Raw genomic sequence first — 10418 nt, forward strand, 5'->3', positions numbered from 1 at the left:
TTCAGACATATCTGGATTCAGACCCAAGTCTATATGGCCTTGAATAATTTACCTAACCTATTTTGCCTCTGTTCTCTTATATACACAGTGAGGATTCAATGTTATAACAAGAAATTAAACTATGCAAAATGCCTGGTGTTGCCATTTGATAAGTATCCTTTTCTTCTCATTTTTTCATTTTTCCAGTAAATACTTGTTATCTTCATTGGACTCAGTGGTTTGGAATGTGGAAGAAATTTCTGTTTAAATTCCTTTGTAGTTTTTCAAAAAGACTTACAAGTTGATTTCAAGTCTCTTCGCCCTTAGCAAGGTATGTACCATCTAGTACTAATCTTGTTTTTCTCTGATTCTCCTTTTGCAAATTCTTGAGAGAGTGGTTTGGAAATTATTTGGGAATTTCGTCATGCTAAGGAGATATTTAGTAATAATATTATGAGATCATCAGAGATCAGGAATCCTTCAGTTTCAGCTAGACTAAAGTAGAGCTTCCCAACTTTAAGGGGCACGCAATTTGCCTGAGAATCTTATTATGCTCCATATTCTGATTCAAGAGATCTGAAGTGGAGTCTGGTATTCTGCATTTTTAACAGGATCCCAGGACAGGCCACAGCTTCTGGTGTACAGACCACATTTTCAGTAAGTAGGGGCTAGAGGCTTTAGTTCTCTAGGGGAAAACAATTGAAACTCTGAAGTTCATGAATAAATAATGTTTCCCTTGGCTGAAGGTGCTTTGTTTACATTGAATTTTTACCTTACACCTGCAAGCATTTTAAAAAATATTTTATTTATTTATTCATAAGAAACACACAGAGAGAGGCAGAGACAGGCAGAGGAGAAACAGGCTCCCTGTGGGGAGCCTGATGGAGGACAGGATCCCAGGACCCCAGGATCACGACCTAAGCCAAAAGCAGATGCTCAACCACTGAGCCATCCAGGTGCCCCTACAAGTATTTGTATAAGGTGAAGCATAAGTAGCCTGAGCACAAATATTTTCTGTCTTAGGAACTCTGAATTTAAATCAGACAATGTAGTTTCATACCCCAGCTTCCCCACTCTCAATCCATTGTGACCTTTGGCAAGTTGCTAAACCTCTCCCAATCCTCTCACAGGTTAGTTGTAAAGATCAAATGAAACTATACAAATACACTTGGCCCAGCTTCTGACTTGTATGTAGCATTTATTAAGTATTTCTTAAGTATCAATTTTCTTAGCAACTCCTGCCAGATTAATTCACTAAGTGAAAATAGAGTGCTAGCTAGATCCAGATGTAGGTTCAAGTCCTTACTATGCCCCCTATGTAGCAGTATAGTCATTAGACACTTGGGAACCCAACGTCTCTTAGGCATCAAAAAAGACTTGATTGGATGTTATCTTACAGGCCCAAGAGTCCTCACACTCTAATGATCCATGTGGTTCTCAAGTACCACTTCTCTATAAGGTAGAGGCATGAAACATGAAAAGAAACTGTCTCTTTAGTCAGTTGGCTGAACTGACATAGCAAGCCAGGAAATGGGGAAGAAAGACAAAGAGAGAAAAAGGAAGGATCCTGAAGTAGTGCTGGGTTCTCTCAGCTCATGACAGCTTTCAGCAGTGAGACCTAGCTCGGGAGGCATGCCCTCCAGAGATGCCTTATCTGTTCCAATGATGTTTACACCCCTTACCTACCACATACCATTAGGCCATAGGAGTGTAGGAGGGCAGAGAGGTACCTGAAATCTGACAAGTCAGGCATTGAGGTTTGCTCAGAGTCCTGCCACCTGTCTCCCCAGGCACACAAAAATAACGTCAAAAATGGCCTTACAATTTCAAGTTGTACTACAAAGCTGTGGTCATCAAGACAGTGTGGTACTGGCACAAAAACAGACACATAGATCAATGGAACAGAATAGAGAATCCAGAAGTAGACCCTCAACTTTATGGTAAACTAATATTCAACGAAGCAGGAAAGACTATCCACTGGAAAAAGGACAGTCTCCTTAAAAAATGGTGCTGAGAAAATTGGACAGCCACATGCAGAAGAATGAAACTAGACCATTTTCTTACACCACACACAAAGATAAACTCAAAATGGATGAAAGATCTATATGTGAGACAAGAATCCACCAAAGTCCTGGAGGAGAACGCAGGCAACATCCTTTCTGAACTTGGCCACGGCAACTTCTTGCAAGACACATCTCTACAGGCAAGGGAAACAAAAGCAAAAATGAACTACTGGGAATTAATCAAGATAAAAAGCTTCCACACAGCAAAAGAAACAGTCAACAAAACTAAAAGACAACCTACAGAATGGGAGAAGATATTTGAAAATGACATATCAGATAAAAGGCTAGTATCCAAGATCTATAAAGAACTTAATAAACTCAGCAGCAAAGAAACAAACAATCCAATCATGAATTGGGCAAAAGACATGAACAGAAATTTCGCCAAAGAAGACATACACACGGCCAAGAAGCATGAGAAAATGCTCCGCATCACTGGCCATCAGGGAAATACAAATCAAAACCATAATGAGATACCACCTCACACCAGTGAGAATGGTGAAAATTAACAAGACAGAAAACAACAAATGTTGGAGAGGATGTGGAGAAAGGGGAACCCTCTTGCACTGTTGGTTGGAATGTGAACTGATACAGCCACTCTGGAAAACTATGTGGAGGTTCCTCAGAGTTAAAAATAGACCTGCCCTACGACCCAGCAATTGCATTACTGGGGATTTACCCCAAAGATACAGATGCAGTGAAAAACTGAGACACCTGCACCCCAATTTTTATAGCAGCAATGTCCACAATAGCCGAACTGTGGAAGGAGCCCCAGTGTCCATCGAAATGAATGATAAACAAGATGTGGTCTAAATATACAATGGAATATTATTCAGCCATTAGAAATGAAGAATACCCACCATGTACTTCGACATGGATAGAACTGGAGGGTATTATGCTGAGTGAAGTAAGTCAGTCAGAGAAGAACATTATATGGTTTCATTCATTCAGGGAATATAAAAATAGTGAAAGGGACTAAAGGGGAAAGGAGAGAAAATGAGTGGGAAATATCAGTGAGGGTGACAGAACATGAGAGACTCCTAACTCTGGGAAATGAACAAGGGGTAGTGGAAGGGGAGGTGGGCGGGAGGATGGGGTGACTGGGTGACGGGCACTGAGGGGGCACTTGACAGGATGAGTACTAGGTGTTATGCTATATGTTGGCAAATCGAACTCTAATAAAAAACATACAAAAAAAACAATAGAAAAACAAAAATAGCCTTACAAATCTCCAACACAAAACTTGAACTTTAAGGATAAAGAAACTCAAGCAATGTTGATAAAACTAAAGGATAAGATAGAGCTCTCAACTGCATTTCAAGTTCAGTATATTTTGCATGTACAAGAAGACTTCTGATGCTAAGTAAGCAGAGATTAAAGACATATGAATAAATTAAACCACTGTAACCAAATATATGTATGCATATATATAATATATAATGTATATATATTATATATATAAATGGCAATAGGCTAAAATCTTAATATAGATCACCTCCTTTCAATGTAAAATAATCTCTGGGGGCACCTGGGTGGCTCAATCAGTTAAATATCTGCCTTTGGCTCAGGTCATGATCTCAGGGTCCTGGGAATGGAGCCCTACATCCTGCTCCCTGCTCAGAGGGAAACCTGTTTCTCTCTCGCGCTCTGCCCCTCCCCATGTTTGTGCTCTCTCTCTCTTGCTCTCTCTCTCTGTCAAATAAATAAAATCTTTAAAAAACAAACAACCTCTGCAGTAGCTATTATTATCTACAATATGTGGATGGGGACCCTGGGCCCTAGAGAAGTTAAGCAATTTACCCAAAGATCATAGTTAGTGGGCTGCTATTACTTCAACCAAGGCAGTCTATCTAATTCCTGCTCCATCTTTCCTAATCATTATACTATACTGCTGTACTCTGTGGAGCTAGCTGAGATTTACTCAGTTTCAAGGTCTTCAGTCCAGATTATGTGGGGTTAAATTCCTGAGAGAATATGCAAAAGATTCTAAGCTACCTGAATAGCTCAGTGTGACATCAGATTATGAGCAGGATAAAGAAGTATTATCTTAACCTAGTAATGATAGCCACATGCCAACATGCATGACAAAGCTCACTTAAATTTTCAAAATACAGGTATATAAGGATTATTTTAGGTGAAGAAACAGAATCAAAGAGGCTAAGTAATTTATCCATATGAAGGATTCACAGCATTTGGGTTGTAAGAAATAAGAAACTTCACTCAAATGGTCTTAAAGAATAAGGAAATATATTATCCCATTATTAGTCTAGAGATAGACTATAGGGTCAGCACAGCATCATGGGTGGAGATGGGGAAGATGATGAGGAGAACAAAGGCAGAAGTGTAGCTTAAATTTAATCTTTCAACTTGCAGCTCACTTGAGAAATACCCAAGACATGCAGAGCAGGACATTCCTCGGGGAGCTCATGGCTGCCTTAGAGTTGATGTTCTATTAGAGACTAAACAACCTTTTGACAATAACCACACCTCCAAGGTCCTGAAACCTCACTTTCAGCATAGGAAAATTCCTTAGAAACTGAAGTTATCTCTATCGCTCTTCCTCCACAAATTTATAAGTATATAATCAGTCACTCCCCACAATCACCAGTGCAGCTCTGTCTCCCCATGGATCTTGTCCCCATGCTATCATAAAAACACCTTTTTGTTCAGCCATTAGAAATGAGATATACCCACCATTTGCTTCAACGTGGATGGAACTGGAGGGTATTAGGCTGAGTGAAATAAGTCAATCGGAGAAGGACAAACATTATATGGTCTCATTCATTTGGGGAATATAAAAAATAGTGAAAGGGAATAAAGGGGAAAGGAGAGAAAATGAGTGGAAATATCAGTGAGGGTGACAAAACATGAGAGACACCTAACTCTGGGAAACGAACAGGGGTAGTGGAAAGGGACGTGGGCGGTGGGTTGGGGTGACTGGGTGACGGGCACTGAGGTGGGCACTTGATGGGCTGAGCACTGGGGGTTATGCTATATGTTGCCAAATTAAACTCCATATATATATATATGTATATATATATATATATATATATATATATATATTTTTAGACACCTTTTTGCACTGAAGACATCTCATGAATTCTTTTCTGACCATTCACTCTTGGATCCAAACTTCAAATCACATCATTTGACATCCAATGTGGGACTCGAGTCTTCTCTTACAGGCCCAAGAGTCCTCACACTCTAATGGTCCATGTGGCTCTCAAGTACCACTTCTCTATAAGGTAGAGGCATGAAACATGAAAAGAAACTGTGTCTTCAGTCAGTTGGCTGAACTGACATAGCAAGCCAGGAGATGGGAAAGAAAAATAAAGAAAAAAGAAGGATCCTGAAGCAGCGCTGGTACATCTTCTGGGTTCTCTCAGCTCATGACAGCTTTCAGAAGTGAGCTTCCTTACAAACTTGGTGGGTACTTCCTCTTCCTTTACTCTCACAGCAGGGGCTTTTTCAAGTACTGTCTCATATTGGAACACTTTCATGTCAACTGCTCAGGCTGTTATCCTCTAACCTGTGGCTGCCCTACGGACAGGAGAAAGCCTTTTGACTGGAAGCTACTACCCTAGTCAGAATAGTAATAAGACCCAGAAACTTGATGCCTCCCTTTATTCCTATTCTTATACAAAGTTGTCTTTTTGGGCATGGGACAGCCACCTAAGTCACCAGGATGGCTGCCAATCTTAAGACTCCCGTGTGAAGTTTCATCCTCATTGGTCTCATGTGATCCCCTCTGTTTGTCTGGTCTAGTCGCTTCTGGCCATGACACCTCCACCAAGAGCCAGACAAAAGCAGTACCTGATTGAATTAAAACCTAACCAGGGACTGTTTCCTAGGAAAGTCAGCTGTAAGAGCTAAATGTGTTGAAATGTCATTTAGATCATGGTGGATTTCTATCTCTACTGTTTTCCATCAGTATCTCCTACTAACTACCTAAATTACAAAATTAGGTAATGTCCTCCTTGTAATACTATTTTTAGTGTTTTCAATGGGTTAAAAACAGCAGGTTCTTCATAGCATGGCACAGCAAAGCATTTTGGTCCATTGCCAGTGTTCATTTGGACTAGAATGCAATGAGGAAGGGAGCAGATGCTGGCATCCCTCCTACGAGGCAAGGTGTTGTTCATAGTGACTCACTTTGAGACCAGGAACCCCTGACATATCCTGCATGGGACGCCACCTTGGATTCAGGGGGGATTTTTGCTAATGGATCTTTTCTACTTTTCTAGGAACCTGAAATATTCTTCAGTCCCTAAGGATTCTTCCTTGGGATGCTTTTTAACTCACTGGAATCAATTTGGATTGCAAGATTTAAGAAAGAATAAACTGATCTTCTGTAACATTGCATGACCTCATTACTCATGAAATGAGGAAAAATGGTGCATTTATGGGACATTAAGCTTCAATATAATCTATCAGGCTAGATCTCTCCTGCAAAAAAAAAGGGGGGGTTGCAAATGGACTAAGGTACCTTATGTCTAGCCTTCATGGCCTTAAATCAAGACCCCAACCTAAGGCTTCTTACAGAATGTGTCCAACCACTAACCTGGTTAATAAACCCCCTCTGGACATATTGGATGATGACTGTCTAAATAGGCCCATTCCTATTAATAAACCTGGTCTACTGGAGTAATCACTGGCCAAGCTAAACAAAGATGATACTGGCTCTGTTACAACCTTCCTCCTTGTAAACCTCAAGACCCCTTTTCTCCCAGCCCAGTTAGGCATACTAGGAGTAGAACTCCTTATCTCCCAGGGGTTCCACCTAAATTTGGATTTTATCTTCTTAGGGAGGTTGCTAGTAGAGAAATGGGTACAATTAAAGTCCGTGTCCCATTCTCCATAGCAGACCTGGCTCAGATAAAACAACAATTAGAACAATATTCCAAAAACCCTCCTCAATTTATTGAGGGCTTTCAACAATTATCTATTATGTTTGATTTGACCTGGCAAGATATATACAACATATCAACTCATTGTTGCACCCTTGTGGAAAAGGGGCTCATCAAAAATTTGCTGATGAATCAACAGCCAGAGATAGAGGTTGTTATCTGATAGGAAGAACTGCTGTTCCCAATACTGAACCTCACTGAAATTACCAATAAGATAGGGAAGGGAAAGATGACACCATATGCTCACTTGTTTAATAGAAGGAATGAAAAAAGGATTCTCTAAACCTGTAAACTTTGATAAAATTCAGGAAGTTTCTCAAGGAGCTGATGAAAATTCAGCTCTATTTCAGGGTCATTTGATAGGAGCCACCTTTGAAAGTATACAAATCTGGGATCCCTGGGTGGCTCAGTGGTTTAGCGCCTGCCTTTGGCCCAGGGAGTGATCCTGGAGACCCGGGATCGAATCCCACATCAGGCTCCCGGTGCATGGAGCCTGCTTCTCCCTCTGCCTATGTCTCTTCCTCTCTTTCTCTCTCTCTTTCTCTCTCTCTGTGTGTGTGACTATCATAAATAAATAAAAATTAAAAAAAAAGAAAGTATACAAATCTGGACCCAATCTCACCCAAGGGAACAATCACACTAAACATCATTTTATAAGTCAGTCAGCACCTGACAGCCGCCAAAAACTGACTAAAATGGCTCCAGGACCTCAAACCCCCACCCAGTACCTACTAGAAGTAGCTACTGGAGTCTTTAATGATAGAGTTGTGGCCTTAAGTCAGGAAAAGAATCAAGAGCTAAATAAATCTCAGGGTAAAATACAGGCTTAAATATCAGCTGGCACTATTGCAGATTCCCCACCACACTAGAATAATCAGGCACCCAAAAAAAGCCAGTATCAAAGGACCAGGTAAGACCCCATGCTATGGGTGTGGCCAAATCAGACATTGAAGCAAAGAATGTCCAGACAAATGCTCTCCACCACAGTCATGTCCTGTCTGTTCAAAAAAAGGACATTGGAAGAGAGACTGTCCTCATCTCCAGAGAGAGAGAGACAACAAAAACTCACTTCCCTGCTGAAGAGCAGGAACCAGAGGACTTAGCATGACAGGGCCCTGAGGCTGCTCTGGCTCCCTTTGACATCAAGATGACTGAGACCTGGTATTCTGGATATGAAAGGTAAGTTTTTCAATTTTCTTATTGATACAGGAGCCACTCATTCTGTTCTTATTTAGCACTCCAGTCTTGTTTTTCTAGCCATAAAATTGTTGACATAGCAGGAACAACTAAAATGTATTGCCAGACAATGCCTTTAACCTGTAGCTATAGAAACCAATTGATTACTCATATGTTTCTAGACCTTCCATCTTGTCCCACTCCATTACTTGTACGAGACTTAATGTATAAACTAGGAAGCAGGTTTGCTCTTACTAAAGAAGAGGATGGTTTGTTCTCTTTAACATCTGGAGAATTAAAACCTTACCCTGGTATCCCTTCTAGTATCTGGAAGGAAGTAAATCCACAGGTCTGGGATTGTGATGTCTTGGGATAGGCTCTTAAAGCCCAGCCAGTGAAAGTGACCTTAAAGGACCCAACCACTCTATGTCATAAAAAACAATATCCCTTATAACCTGAGGCAAGAGCTGGGTTACAACCACTTATTGATAAGTTTCTCAAACATGGTATTTTAAAGCCTTGTCAATCTCCTTATAACTCTCCAATTTTACCAGCAAAAAAAAGCCAATGGAGAATATTAGATGGTATAAGATTTAAGACCTATAAATGAGGCAGTGATGCCTATTCATCCCATAAAACTAAATCCATATACTGTACCCACCCAGGTTCCCTGGCATCCCCTAAGTGAAAGAAACACAGCCTATTTGCTTTTGAATGAGCCTCACCTTTAACCCTATGGGCTGCTCAGTTTAACCTCAATAGTCTTGCTGCAGAGATTTAGAGAGAATTCTCACCTGTTTGGGGCTGCACTTAGAAAAGACCTCTGTGCTATCTCCTTACCTCAGAGAACTATAACTCAGTATTTGGATGATATTTTAACCTGCACTCCTACAAAAGAAATGTCTGATAGTAATTCTATAACTTAACTTCTTGGTAGACAGAGGATATTGTGTCTCCCCGAAAAAGGCACAAATATCTAAACAAAAAATACAATATTAGGGGTATGGACTAATACCAGGCCCCTGTACCCTGTCTACTGACAAAAAGAAAAGAAAAGAAAGAAAAGAAAAGGCTCTATTAGATCTTGGACTCCCACCTACAACTATCCTAAGCGTGGCAAGTTTTTGCTACCTGTGGATTCCTGGATTTGGGCTCTTAGCCAAACCACTGCATGATTCAATTAAACACCCTGAAAAAGAACCTCTACTCTGGACTAAAACCCAGCAGACAGCCTTTCAAACATTAAAAGCTAAGCTCAATCAACCCCAGCTTTGTCTTTTCCAAATCTAGAAAAGACTTTCACTTTATGTGTCATAGAAAAACAGGAACAAGCTTTGGGAGTTCTTACCCAGAAATTAAGAAATGAGACAAGGTCAATGGGCTATTTTTCAAAGTCACTTGATAATAGAGCACAGGGGTGGCCAGCTTGTCTTCAGGCAGGGGCTACAATAGCCCTTCTGGTAGAAGAAGCTTCAAAACTTACTATGGGACAGTCCTTGACAGTGGTGATTCCATGTCAGGTCCAAAGTGTCTTAGAGACCAAAGACCACCAGTGGTTGACAGAGGGAAGCCAATTTACTAAATATCAGGCTATGCTTTTAGACACACCTGAAATAATACTTAAAACCTGTCAAACTTTAACCCAACTACCCTTATGCCTGGATCTGACCTATCAATCATACTTCTATGATCTAACATGAATGAGCAGAAATTATCAATCTTGTTTATTCTAGCAAACCAGATTTAAAAGATTCTTCTCTTGAAAACGCAGATGACAGTCGGTTTATGGATGGCAGTAGCTTTATGGATTAGGGAGAAAGGAAAGCCAGATATGCTATAGTTAGTTTAGCTAAGACCACTGAGGCAAAAAGCAAGCCTTCCAATAAATACTTCTGCTCAAAAGGCTGAATTAATAGAACTTACCCATGCTTTTCAATTGGAAAAGGCCTAAAAATTAATATTTATACAGACTCCAAATATGCTTCCCTGGTGCTACATGCCCATGGGGTAATTTAGAAGAAAGAGGGATATTTATTGAGCCATAACTCCCCAATCAACTATGGGCCTGGAATAATTACTCTTCTTGAGGTTGTACACCTACCTAAGGAAGTAGCTGTAATTCACCTCAGGATCTCAGGGGACATCAAAAGGGTATGACCTTAGAATCTAAAGGAAACAATTTGACAGACTGTGCAGCCAAGCAGGTAGAGCAAAATAAACAAATACTAAGTTTTACAATAGAGCCCGTAACTCCAGTCTATTCAGACCAAGAAATTCACATAACCCAGGAATGAGG

General features: G+C 40.4%; 1 long non-coding RNA gene across 1 annotated transcript; it reads left to right on the plus strand.

Annotated features, from left to right (window-relative positions):
* Window positions 1-616: 616 nt before the first annotated feature.
* On the plus strand, window positions 617-6356 carry LOC129505118 (uncharacterized). Its single transcript, XR_008663467.1, has 3 exons — window positions 617-636; window positions 5109-5465; window positions 6284-6356. It is a non-coding gene; the product is annotated as an uncharacterized LOC129505118 (long non-coding RNA).
* Window positions 6357-10418: the final 4062 nt, after the last annotated feature.

The sequence above is a fragment of the Nyctereutes procyonoides genome, unplaced genomic scaffold (assembly GCF_905146905.1).
Source record: "Nyctereutes procyonoides isolate TBG_1078 unplaced genomic scaffold, NYPRO_anot_genome, whole genome shotgun sequence".
In the NCBI taxonomy this organism is placed as follows: domain Eukaryota; kingdom Metazoa; phylum Chordata; class Mammalia; order Carnivora; family Canidae; genus Nyctereutes; species Nyctereutes procyonoides.